This window comes from Podarcis erhardii (genome assembly GCF_964252035.2).
Source record: "Podarcis erhardii genome assembly, chromosome: 1".
NCBI classification, from domain to species: domain Eukaryota; kingdom Metazoa; phylum Chordata; class Lepidosauria; order Squamata; family Lacertidae; genus Podarcis; species Podarcis erhardii.
Genome location: NC_138497.1, coordinates 51,957,185 through 51,973,102, shown reverse-complemented (window position 1 = coordinate 51,973,102; position 15,918 = coordinate 51,957,185). Strand labels below are relative to the sequence as shown.

The 15,918-nt window shown below is 40.5% G+C and overlaps 1 protein-coding gene across 5 annotated transcripts in view; it reads right to left on the bottom strand.

The window, feature by feature from the left end:
- The window catches only part of PHF21A (PHD finger protein 21A), a 128,360-nt gene extending 113,266 nt beyond the window's left edge, over positions 1 to 15,094 (bottom strand). Inside the window, exon 1 of one of the 5 annotated variants that reach the window (XM_081834970.1) lies at positions 12,429 to 15,094. The gene's annotated coding sequence lies outside the window, so the exon portion shown is untranslated. Of the gene's footprint in view, positions 1 to 12,021; positions 12,177 to 12,428 lie in introns of those variants that run through there. The other 4 variants (XM_081834969.1, XM_081834968.1, XM_081834966.1 and 1 more) reach the window with 4 other exon arrangements.
- Positions 15,095 to 15,918: the final 824 nt, after the last annotated feature.

Genomic DNA, 15,918 nt, shown 5'->3' with positions numbered 1-15,918 from the left:
AAGATCGACCTATTCCCTTCCGCGCGTTCCCCCCTTTAATATACATAATAGATTAAAATATAATAAAATAAAATATGATTTTACACCCTTTGGATTCCAAATTTCCCTCCCCCTTTTCCTGGTTGCGTTCCCCATATTAATCAACATCTGATGTCTTCCTGGAGCTCCCACATTTATTTAAACCATAGTCCTTTACCAGTCTTCTTCAATTTTAAATGTCCAATCTTGGAAGGAGTCTATCTCAAAAAGGCCCATTTTTTCCATCCAGATTTTTATATACTTGGGAGTAAAAACTCCAATTTTATTTCTTAAACCTTTCAAATCTGGATGTCCCAAATGTTCCCACTTCCAACTTTGTCCAATTCTTATTATTCTTGTTGTTCTTGTTAATCTCTCTCCTCTTTCTTTTCCTGTTTTCCTGCACAAATGTTCTAATTCCAAAAGCTTCTAAATTCCACTGCAGAGGCTCTGTTATTCAGGAACGAAACATGATGCCAAGTCCCTTCCATTCTTCAATAGATAAGTCTATTGTCTACTTTAGTGTGTAAACCTCTGTAGCCAAAATAGTGTTCCATTTCTGCAGTTTCCCAGGAGATAAAAAGTTCTGTCAAATTCGATGCCAACAACTTGTAATATCCCTCGGCTCCTCTAGGTGGATTGTAGTAACTCAGTTCCCTTCCAGATCACGTCCACCAGTCAAAGTAACTTATTATTCCTTGTTTTAAACATTTTGTATCCGATTTGTAACAAATATAACCGGCAAAGTCCTCGTAACAAAGTTCTCATTTTTGTTCTTCTGCTTTGACAGCTCTTTGACAGCTGTCAAAACCTCTCCTTGTCTTCTCCCGGCGCTCTAACTAAAACGCTCCCAGGTTCCGGGGTGGGTGGGTTGCTTTTTGATTAAATTCCACTTTTCTCCTCCAGCTCAATCTTATAGTTTTCCATCGCGAAATTTCATAACTTTATCAAAATAGGGTTGCGCTCAATCTTAGATGTTAAGTCCTTTACTTTAGCTCCTCTACAACAGGGGGGGGGGGCTGACTTCCTTTTTACGCCTCCCCCGCTCGTTCCGAATTCTTTAAAAATTTCTCGCCTTTTTTAATCCAAGTTCCAATTACTCACGGGTTATGCTTTTAAGTCCAAATTTCCAATAGAAGAAGTCAGCGCTCTCCGTCGAATGGCATGCGGCTTCGCTCGGCAGGGGAAGCGGAGGACTCAAAGCACCCCCCCCCCGTCACCCGTTCCGCAGCCTTTAAAAAGGCTCCTTCGCGAGTCCGGGGGGGGGGGCTCAAAAGGTGCCAGCCGAGTCACCATGTCCATGGGTTTCAGCGCCCATGGTTTTTAGGGGTCCCCACGTCGCCGGCGCGGTAGGACCCAGCCCCTGCCGAGCAGGCTCCCTCTGGAGCTCGGAGGGAGTCCGCCATTCGGCGATGGCGCCAACCCGGAAGTCCTCTCAAGCTGCACAAATATAAAAAGGGAGACACCTGGATTGCCAGTAGTACATGTGAAATGGATGTAGGGGTTTTAATAGACTATAAGCAGCAAAAAAAAAGCTAACACTATTCTAGACTCTTCTGCTAGATGGTACCATCTTTATTGACAAGCCTCATCAGTTGTGAGACTCTCAGTTTGTAAAGCAAAGAACACTTCCAGTCCCCAAACTACTGGAGAACAGTGCTCCCCCCCCCATTCAGAGTACATATGCTGCTTTACTAAAATAATAATATTTTGCAAGAATTGCAGGAACCTGATATCGAATATATTTGAAGAAACTTGCCCCAGAAATAAATGCACATCTTCAATAAATTGAAGGGTTTTTTTAAAAAAAACAACAAACAAACCTGAATTTGTGCAAAGATCAGAAATTTGTGTTCTTTAAAAGTTACACAACCCAGCGGAATCCTATTTAGATTTTTATGTTTCAAGTCTTAGCAACCTGCTCTTGAAACAATCACTGAGGTTTACACACACATCAAATACAATGAATTGTATCCCATTAACAGTTATTAAGTTCAGGGTATCAACCCCAAATCTTTTGTGATGAGCATTTTAAGTATTCTCAAGAGCCATGCACATTACACCTATAGCATGGTGCTGTAAAACTCTATACATATTTACTCATAAGTAAGTCCCAATAATTTCAACAGGGTGTACAGGATTGAAATCTATGTAGGAACTCTACTCAGGACATGAAGGGGATGGAGAATCAAAGCAATAACCTATATTTCTTATTTAATAAATTCCAGAGGATTTCGTGCAGTTATTAGAGGATAGTGAGGTCACCATATGTAACTTAGGAAACAAAAAAATTGGCTTTTTATGTAATATACTTGTCCCATGAAAACACACACATAATTATGAAGACAGAGTTAGGCAAGTAAGAGAACTTTTGATTTACCTTTAACTACAACAGTATAAACTACAAAAATGTATTTTTTAGCTTAAACGTATAGCAAGACTAGAGGCAGAGGCAGAAGATGTGTACTACTTGCTACTCATCCATAATACAGATTAGCTTGAAACATAAAAATATTCATGAATATAAATTAGAGCGTCCTATGAAAAGAAGAGATTAGTGCAATTAATTATAAAAAGTGATATAGAGGGGGCAAGTAATTGATTGCAGTACCCTGAAATAAACCTTCCACCATGTATCATGAACAGCACCAAATCCCAAACTGTCCAGTCAATAGCCACATAAAGCAGATCTCTCAGAATATCACAAGTACATCTACTATTTTTAAAAGATTATCCTTAAACTGCTGCAAGTCTTAGTTCATAAAATTGCACATTTCAAAAGCAGTAGTTAACGTTTTTCCAAGAAGGTTGTTTAGATTATGTGCAGAGCATGACCTATGGACTCCAGTGTCCCACACTTTCAAAACCAAAGGTCCATCCATACTTGTACCAATGTCCAATCAAATTATCAACTTTCCTCCTCACCAAGATAATACAAGCAGCAAAACAAGAATCCCACTAGGGCTGGGAATCACATAACTGGAAGGGACCCTGAGGGTCATCTAGTCCAACCCCCTGCAATGCAAGAATCTCAACTAAAACATCCATGACATAGAACCACAGAACTGTAAAATTAAAAGTGAAAATAATTCAAATTCCCATAAGCCTAGACAGGGGTAGTCAACCTGATCCCTACCACCCACTAATGGGCGTTTCAGGATTCCAGGTGGGCAGTAGGGGGTTCTAGGGCACATGTTACTGCAGCACTGGTGGGCGGTAAGGAAATTTTACCATCAAGAAAGATGCATTGGTGGCCGGTAGGTATAAAAAGGTTGACTACCCCTGGCCTAGACAATCAAACACCTATCTTTTTTCCAACTCTGGTTTTTCTCATTAAGAAAGTCGATCAAATGCTACATTAGCATGTATTTGTTTCAAAATTCTTGGTAACACAAGATTTGATCGGCAAAATGCCCCGAGCAAATTAAATGGGACTATGAACATCTACAAACTCTAAATACAGCACTAGTCCACAGCATTCTACAGCTTTAGAATGTGGTCCCTAGGCCACAGGACTTGCCATATCTCTTTCCACAGGTGGTGATCTGGATTTAATTTTTAAATTTGCTAATTGCTTTAAATCACGTTTTAAAGCTAAACTTTATATCCCTCTGAGATAAACGAGCAAAACACATAGAAAGAGATAGTTAATAAAAGTCCCAAAACCTATTTTTGAGGATTTCATCTGTGCTTCTAGTTATTACACAATAATTCTTACAAATACAGAGGCTAGGACTTGCCATTAATCATATTGAAGAAGTTATATACAAGTTGTTCAACCATTTGTATCAAAATATGAACAACTAACACCCCCAAGTTCAAGAACAGATTTAATACGGCTCTCAATGCAAAGCAAGACATCTCCCCCAACAGTACAAATAAATTGTCCAGAATGTCTTAAATAATTTTTAAACTCTGATCTAGAATAACAAAGGATATGGGGAATATTTTCAACTCTATTTTTCTGCAGAATATTTTGCCTTTTTTAAATTTGCATCGTTCATAAAATGAATTAGTCTCATAATGAGCTGACACAATACCATCTCAAGTGGGGAACTGGAAAGGACACATTACTAGTCAAAAATCTAAAAATTAATGGATTGGATCTAGAGATGTCTTTGTGAGTGTGAGGCATTGTGCCTGCACAAGGGGGCCCCCACTGAATTTTCTCAGCATCCCTGTGCTGCTGTGGCCCACCCCACTCACAGCACGCAACATGTTCCAAAGGACCCCTTAACTCTCAGGAGTGGCTTTTCAGGGACACAGGAGAAAGAAAAGCCCAACTGTAAATATAGCATTCTACTTGCCAATTTCTGGATCTAAGCAATGTTGTAACTATTTTTTTCCTGTGTGGCTATTCCAAGGAAGAGCATATATTTATGCTCATAGTTCCTTCACACATGCTAGATTAGTGTGTTAATGGTTTTTAATACATTTGCTTTGCCTGCCTTAAAATCTAAATAATGTAAGGGAAGTGTGTGCTTTTGAGATGTCATGTCTTAAAATATTGACAAGTACTTCAGTAAAAATAATTTTCAAGTGAAGCTTTGAATATGTTTGAATATACAGTAACATTTAGATCACACTAAGTGCACTTTATTGACTTTCCCCCCTGAATCAAATTTTATTTCAACTACTTTTAGTAGTTGCGGAACTTTTTCAGATATTTATAAAGAGCATAAAATTAACAGTACATACCTTTTCAGTTTGATATTTGTTTTGGGTCCCCCCCCCAAAAAAATGTAAATCAAATAAATATGCTAAATCAGATCTTCATTAACTCAAAGCATAAATTTCCCCAAATCAAAGTTTTATGGAAAACACATACCACCAACCATACACTATTTTAAGGTTGCATTTTGAAAGTTGAGTGCTACCCCTGGCTCAATAATGATTTTACTAAAAACACAATCCCTCTTTCTCTGCCATGGATTAAAGTGGAATCTATCTTTCATGAAACAAGAAAGGAACAAACTAAAAGTTAAAAAAAATCCAGATGAAGCCTCTTTGCAGTGTTCACTATATATTAGTTCAGTAGAAAGAAAGGATAAAACAATTTTAAGAAAGTTTCCACCAGAAGGCAACATGTGGTGTTGGTTCTATTCTCGCAACTGTTTCTTTAAAGTAACCGCCTTATGTCTAGTGAAGACTCTAGAAACAATCTATATTCAAAAAATGACACTGTTGTCACAGCATTTCACCAGAGGTGCCAATTTTAGCATTTATACAACTAATAGGCAGAAAAAGAAAAGCGCTCCATAAAGTTTTGGAACATGAAAAGCACACAGTACTGCAACAGTACAATATTCAGTGCTGCTGAAACCGCCAGACAGACATTCTACTGCACTTCCCTCTGTAGGCAGCCGAAGTATTGATGAAGCCTGCAGATGCAGCAACTGTACCATCCATAAAAAGCCAAGACAGCTGTTGCCATGACTACTATAAGTCAGTTTATCAGAAAAAAAATTGTGATTACTCATAAGTTTGGATTTATAAGATGCTAAGCCCCGATTGCTAATTGACTGAGGAGATCAACCATTATTTTGCATGCAAGTATATTGCCTTAGAGTAGCACATGGTTAACAATACTTGGAAACACAGCAGGAGAGGGAAAGGAAAAAAGAAATCAATGCCTTTCTGCCTAGTGCTTCTTCTCTTGAAGTACTGACAGTTTGTGTTCTGCATGCAGCCAAAACAAAACAGGAAAAACACCATATTTTGGCTTATATGTGAGGATTTTTTCCCTTAGGCCTACTAACAATCTAAAAAGTGTTATCGGAGGATTAGACTTTAAGATAAAAGGCCCCAAACTTTTTTACTTTCAAATTTAACACTTAATCAATTAAAATTTGCTCTTTGCTTTCCTATTAAATACAGCACATAGGTTTTAAAATCCCACTCTTAATTTAATGGAGAAGACAGCCATTTTCTTTTTCTAAAAAGGTACACATTAAACTTCTCATGGTTAACATAATATAACTCCTTTTAATCACTGAAGGATCATAGTGAGGAAGCATAAAATTTGGAGATGGGAGGGGAAGTCAGCAATTGCCAGAATGCACCAGCAAACCGGGTATAAGACTGGGTTTAATAAGATGAAAATGTAGAAGTTACTACATTGCTGAAAAGCAAGGGAAGGTGGAATCATGAATTGAAAAGCTACATTTGATATACTGATGAAAACTTTGTCTTCAGCAAGTGAAAGCTGAGAATATATATTTTTCGATAATTTTGTCCAGCAGATCAGGCTCCTCTCCTATATGGAAACACCCTGCTACTGGCCACTCTGGACAATTTGGTTATACTATGTCTTATAATCTAAAAACTTTCATATTTCATTTACAACATAAGAGAGAGTCTCAGTTTGAATAAAGCAGCAGCCAAGGATGCTGGTGTCCATGAGATAGATAGTGTTAATAGTGTATTAAAGGGCACTCATCATTCTATTTGCAAAGCTGAATTACCCATAAATTTTGACAAACTTATGCAGAATCACACTGCTGACATACCACATAATGTGCTTGTATTTCTTTAAAGAAAGCATTATGTTTGGAAAGTTGATCAGTCTAAATCAGTAATTCAGAGCTTAACTTTCAATTGTCAGGGGTGCTTTATGCACACAGTCACATGAGCTGACAAAACAGAACACGGTTCTGTATAGGCTTCAAGCTGTCTTACAAGTCTGAAAACCTCAGTTTGCATTTAACTGGATCCTAGATCTCACAAATTCAAAGCTAATGCAGGAGTATTTCCAAGATTTACAGTGGAATCCAATGGTATCCATCTGACAGCCAAATGGGCATTCTTGGCAGAACAGATTTCTTCTCCCCCTCGCATGCCCCCCATATCTGCTTAAGAGGACTGAGAAACCCTCCAGTGAAGATTTAGGGAGTGTGGGAAGAAGGGGAAGTCTGCTTGCATGACTTAAGAATTTGAACATGGATAGCAAATTTTAATAAATAATGTTAATCGTTTATTTAATAAATAATTTAATCACAACTGAGAAGATTTGCACACCAATGTCCCCAGTTAAAAATTAAAAGATACAAGAACACAGAAACTAACACTGGAAAAGCCAAGTGTCCTTCTATTGAATGTTCATGGGTCATTGAGCAGATTAAAATTAAGTGCCATGTGCGCTTGAACTATCCTTTCTGTATTGTGTGAGATAACATTTGTAAGCACACATTAGCAATGAGGTTTTAAGGTATAGGTGATTGGTCATCTCTTCATCAAAGAACCAGACCCTCTTCACCAAAGAATCACACACTATATATATATAAAAATCTTTGTCTAGTCTAACACCAAAACTCGCATAGAAAATATTTGAAGAAACAACTTGCAGTTTGCTGGCTTCCCTGAGTCTGTTTCCCTAACAAGTTATGCTTCTAATATGGAACATTATGCTCTTCAGTGTCAATAAGCTACCTATCCAGAAACCAGCATACAACCTGCCTCTATAGTAGCTCCAAGAATATGCTATTCTCAAACAAGCTGAGCTCAGAGGAATTAGATGTAAACATCCCTTTTTGCACTGGGATGCACAGCCTTTCCCCAATATGTATCTTAATTCTAAAAATTGTTGAATCAAGTTCTGAACTACAATTATGACTTAATACACCATTACTACAACACTTGCCTCAAAGCTTATTTTCAGCCTCTTGCATAAGCACAACAACAACAGAATAGAATGTGCATAACAATTTTGAGGGTTTTCCCCCCCCCCACACACACTGTAAATAAAGAACTCATAGTAAAAAGGTACAACTCCAGTAACTTTTCATGCACTAGTATTCTTCTGCATCACACAGTTTACATGCTGGGGGCGGGGGGAGCTAGATTTGTCTCTAAGATTTCCAAGTAGATGTGTAAATCAGCTGTTGCATTTTCATAGTAGCACTGTGCATTTTAATGTTTCTCAGTGTCCAGGGATATTCCATGCCATGCAGATTGACTATATGCAAAAATTTCTATATTTTTGCAGTTCAACTTCTTTTACTATTCTTTAACAGTGAAATAAGATAAGATTTTAAGCAGGTTCTCACACTACACAAACACATCAGCAATATCTAACTCCAGAAGTTAAAATCACAGCACCAAACAATTCTCACTTGCCATACTATTTACTGGTACTTCAAACTACGGTAAGTGGAACATATTTCTTTTAATAGTCATATTAACTGTTAACAATATTATACGAAACTGGGTAGAACTAAATTATAACCATGAAACATCTCCACATACTGCAAATCATAAATTCATTCCAATGGTAAAGTTATCCCTGTGATACTGAAGCAACTCGTTTCAGTTTCTATTCCCTGCATAGTACAAAACACAACTCTTAGTAACTGTTAGAACTATTTCCCCCATATATTAAACTGAAACAATGCAACAGTATAATTCTGGTGTGAAACAAAGAATTATACATGAAGAAAGTATTATAGAGTTTAATCTAGACCTAAGTCATGCTTAGTAGCCTAAACCTACTGAAATCAGTGGGCCCAATTTATACTCCAAGCATGACTAATGTTGCAATCCTAGTCTCATTTTCCTGGAAGTAAGTCCCAGCAAATTCAATTAAAACTTACTTCTGAGTAGACTTGGTTAGGCTTGAAGTTTAAGTTTGTAGCTAACTGATAATATTTGTAAAAAGCAAGCATGTCCCAAACAGGATGAGAAATTGTTCCATTATCACCAATAACTTCAATATACACAGAGGCCGAGCCAGACTAAGCTGATCACTTTCAAGTTGCATTGATTTCAATGAGAGAGTTAAGCATGTGCTCAAATCGCTCCCACTAAAAATCAATGAGATTTAAAAGCAATTAGCTTTGGCTAGATTGGCCCAAATAGTTTGCTACAACTTCAGAACTTTGAGAACTACAGGAAATAAGTACTAAAATCCAACAGTGAACACTTGTTTAGCTCTAAAAGATCACTACAAATCTTAAACATCATTTCAATATCAAGCTTGAAACACTAAATATATTACGGTACTTATAATTGCTTATAAAGGAGGAAGGTGGTACACTTGAAAAAGAAAACAAGTAAATCCTAGCCATCTCATCTGATCATTCTCTTTCCAATACAATGGGGGGGGGGATGTCCCAGCACTTATTACAAATACCACTTACATTTGTGCTTACAATGCAGAAGCACTCCTGTATGCACAATGATGCATGAATACAGGCTTTTCTATTAACAACATTTAACCTGAAAATACTTTAAATAAAAGAGGGGAGATCATCCCTGTTTTACAGCACAATCCTACGCATGTTTACTCAGGGGTAAGACCTTTTGGGTTCAACTAAGTTCCCATTTCCTGATGCCCAACTTCAAAGGCATACAAAAGTAGTAAGCAGAATGGATTCCAGAGGAAGATGCTATTTTACCTTTTTCCTCAAAAGCCAGAAGTGGCTAATCAGCAAACTTCTAGATATTGTTGTATTACAACTCCCATCAGTCCTGATCATTGGCCATGCTGGGTTGGGGCTGATGGGAGTTGGAGACCCCAACAACAGCTAGAGGGCCACAGGTTAGCCACCCCTGCCATAAATACTCCAGCAGGCAACGACTTGGTTTCACAGAAGTTACTGTATGAACCGCAAAAACAAAACAAAACTGGAAGCTCCTGCGGAAAAAAGATGACAACAACCAGTTTCTTAAAATATTTTTTACATGGTCCTATTTTCACTTCTACTGGTTAATAATATAGCTACTGTTGTTGAAGGGAATTCAGAAGTTAAAGAGTTTTCATCAGCAGAAAAACTGAATAAAAGATAGTAAAATCTAATTCCAAGTTTATGTGCACTGTAGTGTCAAATGATGCTGCCCCGAGAACCCCAGCCATGGAAAGGTGCTTACTAAGTACTATGTAAACCAATAGCAAGAAACTCCAGTGTGGATACACAAGTTCATAGAATATATGAAAACAAATAGGGCTGTCTCTTGCTCAGAATTATTATTAAATATCAGTATATTTAAATAAGAGGATTATATGGAAGAAAGTCATTTCTTGAAAAGCTATTTAAACAAGTCTCTACGTTAAAAATTTAAAGTATATTCAATGGAGTGTACTACTGTCAAGGTTAAGGATCTGCAAGGTTACACCCACATTAACCCCACATTTTCAGCTATATCACAAAAGTACCTACTAATGTTGACCTTCAGTGATTATTATTATTTAGCTAAACAGCATAATATCAAAAAACATTTTCAACCCTATTTAACCTTATTTTTCATTGGGGGGGAGATTATTACTGCAGCATTTACCCGTTGTAGAGAAAATTTAAAAATAGCATCCAGTTTTAGTGCTTGCTACATGTAAAGGAAGTTGTCACAAAGTAAAACTTAACATTGAAGTGTCAAGGGAAATTATAAATTTATAATTATAAATTAAATATAAACAAGGATATGAAAGTTGGTCCCTGAAATGATTACATCCCTAAACTCTTCCAATTGAAAAGCAACTTACTCCCAAATAATGCTATCCTAAGAACTTCTAAGCAAAACAGGTTTAGGACTGACGAAGTGATAAGATCTTGGATATTCTGCTAGTATCACAGTGAAGGATTTTGAAAGTTGTTTGTTGAGAATGCCTTTCTGTAGCTCCTTTCCTTTATTCCTTTAAAAGGAATTTCCCTATGGAGTTATTTCAGCAGACATGAGCAGCAGCTTCTCCCCAAGTCTTGTAATAATAAGTGTCTTGCTGTGATTAACATGATCAAGTGTGCTAATTTCAAGCCCAGTGTTAATCAATGGAGAAATATAGTGCTTAACTATCAATACTATGCTATAAGTAACCTACATCAGACTATTTTCTATATGCAGATATTTTATATTGCAACTTTCATTTTAAAAAGTCACATCCCTGTTGGAAATAGAGCTGAAAAGTCTGGTCACGGAAGCAAAATCCATGTTCAAGTACACAGGCCTGAACAAGTATCAATTCACTACAACTTTACAAATGGCCCACCGAAGTTTAATCACATACAATAAACAATACAAAGAAATTAAGCACCTTGGTCCAAACGGCATTTACTTTGGAGTATAACCCACTGATTTTACTGGCGCTTATCTGTAAGTGTGTGTGCATAGTCTGATTTGACATTTTAAAAATACAGCATGTAATTTAAATACAGTAGCATCCTCCTGCCTATCAAAACAACCTCCTTGCCACCTGCAAGCATCCCCAACCAAATAACCAAAAAGTGGCCAATACATACTTATACTGTATCGCAAACAGTGCAAAGCCATGAGTGAGTGGGGTTGATCTAATCCCCCCACAACAAAAAAGTCTAACAATGCAATCTAACACTGCAAATATTTTGGGGGGGCTGGGGATCCCATCAGAATAACAAAGAAGCAAACAGAAAAGTAAGGAGATCCACAATCACAAGGGGACTAGACCAAATGGCAGTCCCACATACAACCTCACTCCTCCTACATAACACACGCAGAAATGGAAGAGGAGGGAAAAAAAGAAGGTACACATCTCCAGACACTGCAAACATGTGCCAGAGTAGGAGTGTGAAATCCCAAAGGTGTCCTTGCACCGAGCTTTGTATCCGTGCAGCAAGGGCTGCCCCAGGGTGAGGGGGGCAAGAGAGACTTCAGAATAACAAGTTGCTGAAGAAACGGAATTTTCCCAGCACTACTCGGGCCACCAAGACAAATTAAAGGCGAAGAAGAAGAAGAAGACGAAGAAGAAGGGAGGCGGAAAAAACCGCCGCCGCCGCCGCAGCAGCTTTACTACGAATCCTCAATCATCAAAGCAGCATCATTTCCAAGATAATAAAACTTCCCCCAGCAGCATCACAGAGGAAAATCAGCCCAACACACACAAAAGGGCCTGGAAATAATCATCCCGAGGAAAACCAGAAGGGATGGGAGAAATCACCCCTCCCCGCCAATGTGTCATCTCCTTCTCCCCCCTCCCTCCCTACTCCAATGTGTCACCTACTCCCTCCCGCTCCTCCACCCCCTCCTCGCTCAGAAACTTACTTCAATCCTTACAGGTGACAGAGAAAGGACATGCCCCCTTCCCGCATCTCGCGCCTATAGATCTATACAGATCTACATCTATCTATCTGTTGGTGCGTGGGGGGGGGGCGAATTAAACTGAAGTTGTTGCTCCTTATCTCCAAGTTGGCTCGGGAGTCTGATGGTGGACTTTACACCCCGTCGTCGTCGTCGTCGTCGTCCTCCAAACCTACCCTTTCCTATCCCCCCCACCCCTACCCGCCAAACTCCCTGAGAAAGACAACAAGGCACAAGACGGGGAGGGGGGAAGGGGGAGACCAGCACTACTTGGGGGGGGGGAGAGAGAGAGAGAAGCAGAAGAGAAAGAAAGAACAGAGCGGAGAAAACAGGGAGGTGGAGGAGAGAATCCAAAAGGTGGGATACTACACCCTGCTGGTGGTGGTGATGTTGCTGCTGCCGCTGCCGCCGCTGTCTGGCCGGGCCCCCCCTGGCAGGACCTCTCTTGGAGGGGGGGAGACTCCTCTTCATAGGGAGAAGAAGGTGGTGCAGCTGCTCCTCCGGGCCTCCCTGTCCCCCTCTTCTCGGCTCCTCTCCTCTCCTCCTCCTCCTCCTCCTCCTCTCACTTTCTTTAATCTAAGCTGGGAGTGGAAGATGGTTGGTTGGCTGGTTGCTCCCTTTTCCTCCACCTCCTCCTCCTCCTCCTCCTGCTCCTGCTTTTCCTCTTCTCCCTCTCCTCTGAGGGGTCCTGTTCCTTCCCCTCTCCCCGGGGGGCTCCTCCTGCAGCAGGGAGGAGGGGGCGGGCAGGAAGAAAGGAACGAGGCAGAAGAGGCGCAGGAGAAGAGAAACTGTGACACAAAAACAAGCCGAGAAGCTGAACTCTTCTTCAATCCCATTCACCCGGCCCGGCCGCAGCACCCGCACGCCTGGATCACTCCGCCACCGGCCTCCCTTCGCTTTCCTTTCCTTTGCTTTCGCCTGGCCTGCCGGAGGCGCGCGCTCCCGACTCGAGGCTCGCGCGCGCCCCCGACACAACTCCCCTCTCTCTCTCTAGCTATCTCCCTCCCTCACACATACAGCTACTCCGGCCGCTCTCCGGAACGAGCGGGTGGAGTGGGGGGGGGAGGAGGAGACGAGGGAGGGGACAAAAGCGGAGGGGGCGGCGGGCTCCCCCTTCCCTCTCCCCCCCACCCCTCTCCCCCTATGAGGGAGGGAGGAGGGGCGGCCGGCCTCCTCGGGAGGAGGAGGGGGCGCCTCAAGGCTCCTCCTGAGGGACTACTTGACGTGTCGGTGCAGCGAATTTATTTCCCTTTGCCTAAGGAACGGGCTGTGCTGCGGCACCCATTGCCTAGGGAAAAAACCCGGATGTAAAGTGAGTGAAACTAAAGTAGAGTGAAGTAGGGCAGCAAACTCTAGTAGAGCAGCAGCGGCAGCGGCGGCAGGGAAGGATCGTGCACCGGGGCCAGCGGGGAAGGGAGGGAGGGAGGGATCGTGCACTGGGGCAGGCGGCGGCGGCGGCGGCGAGAAGAAACAACCAGAAGCGCCAGCATCTTTTTTCCCTCCCCTAATGCAAGTGGCTCTGCGCAGGAAGCGGATACACCGAGGAATGAGGGAGAAACACACGGCCAAGCATCCTCGCTTGCTTGCTCACTGCACTCCTCCTCCCAACCCCCCACCCCGCCCCACTGCAAAGGATTCTGCACAGGAAGCGAATGCACCAGGGCAAAAGCGAGAGAAAAAACACCACGCCAACAACAAAAGGAGCACGCAGTGTTCTTTCACAAACATTCTCTTTCCCCCATTTGCAAAAAAAACAAAAACAAAAAAAGATTCTGCACAGGAAGTTGATGCGCCAAGGGCAGGAGTGAAAACATGAATAATCGCCCCGATTGCAAAGGGGCTTTGCACAGGAAGTTGATGCACCAAAGCAGCGGCTGCACAAGCATCCTTAGCCCTAACGTCGGGGATTCTGCACAGGAAGCTGACATACCGGAGGAGGGAAAGGGGTGTGAGAGGGAACAAGAAGCATCACCATCCCAAAGCGAGGAGCTTTGCACAGGAAGTTGATGCAACAGGGCAGCAAGGGCTCCGGGGGTGGGGGCAGGAGAACGGGACGCCACAAAAATAACTATACATGCAACATCCCAACAATGGAAAGAGCTCCCTTTGCATAGCAAGGTTTCAGTGCTACACTCACCTACTTGTAAGCAGATGTGACGGGATTTAATGGGGCTTACTACTGGGTAAACATATTTAGGAGAGTGGCATAAATCAGAGCACAGGGTGGGGACATGAGCGACATCTCGACAAATACAACGTTCTTTGCTAATGTACCAAAGAAGAGGCACATCAATCACAACAGCATCTTAGGCACAGCTAACGTGGCGTAGTCTCTCATCCAAAAGAATTACTACACACTTACTTAGATGCATGACAAATTTTACTTGATCCACTCATGTTTTGATTTTTCTTAATACTATTACAATACCTAGCTTTAAAAAAAAGTTTTATTGTACTTTATGGTGTCATTTGTATTCATAGGCTCCCATAGAAAACCCACCCTCCAGGTGCCTGTAAATTAAAAAGTTTTATAAAATTAAATTAATAGAAAGTTACAACTTTCTATGTTACCTTAGATATACCAAGTCTGACATCCCACTGATACGGTAATGTTCTTCAAAAAATTGTTAGTGAGATAAAATACATAGGATTTCTTTTGCTGTAACTTAAAGGTTAATAAGCATAATTTTAAAAGGGCCATACAATATAATTATATTTTGAATTAGTTGCTTAAAGACCCATTTTAATAAGATTGTAAAACTAATAGCACTCTCCTAAACATGTTTGAAACAATCCAATCAAGGGATTTAAGAGAGTTGCGACTGTTCCTATGCCATTGTTTTCAATGGGACATACTCATACTTAATTATTGTCAAATAACTGGCAGTATAAGCAGAACTGACTTCCAAGCAAGTGTAACTAGACTCCTGCTGTAAGATACAGTATCTTCTTTTGGTTGCAGATATGTGTTGACTTGATCGTGCAATTAATAGTTCAGAAAATTACATCAATAGGAAGCTAAAACTCAAAGGTGCACACAATATGCGAAGTCTGCTGAAGTAAATTCTTTTAAAGTTTATGTGCTATAGGGAATTGTGATGACACATGCATATATATATATATATTTGCTGTACCTAACAATAAATAAACAAAGCTTTAAATCAGCCATGCAATACTTGTATTATTATTATTTATATTGTATACTGCCCTACATCTGTAGATCTCAGGGCAATTCACAACATAAAATAACAATATAAAAAACACAAAATCCATAATAAGAAAAACAACAGCAAAAGAAACCGAAAAGTTGTATAGCTGTGATGGCTATATTCAACCACTAAGAATAGAAGCAATATGCCTTTGAATACTAGCTGTAGGGTACCAACTATGGAAGAGGGCGGTTCTCTTCATGCTACCTAGAGGCACTTTCCAATGTACATCTGGTTGGCCGCAGTGAGAACAGGATGCTGCACTCACTGGGTCTTGGGCCTGATTTGGCAGTGTTCTTATTTTCTTATCTGGTTGACCACTGAGCAGCAGGACTTCATTCTGGAGTAGGGAGGAATTTTATACAACTGGCCATAGATATACAATACCATAGGTATACAATATTTACAGAGACATTCACAGTTCACTTATGTTTTCAATAAGTGTGTGTGTCTATATGAAGAAATTTATAGGGCTGGATCCCAAAGATCTTTCCAGGCAATGGCTAGAATCCAAAGACTCCAGCTAGTTCTGTGTGCCAAGAGTTCTTCGGATCTGTGCTTACTGAAAAACAACAGCATTGCTGTATGGCAAGAAATGCTTGAAGGAGTTGTAAAAGCAGATTGTGGTATGACACAAGATCTGTTCAAAGAC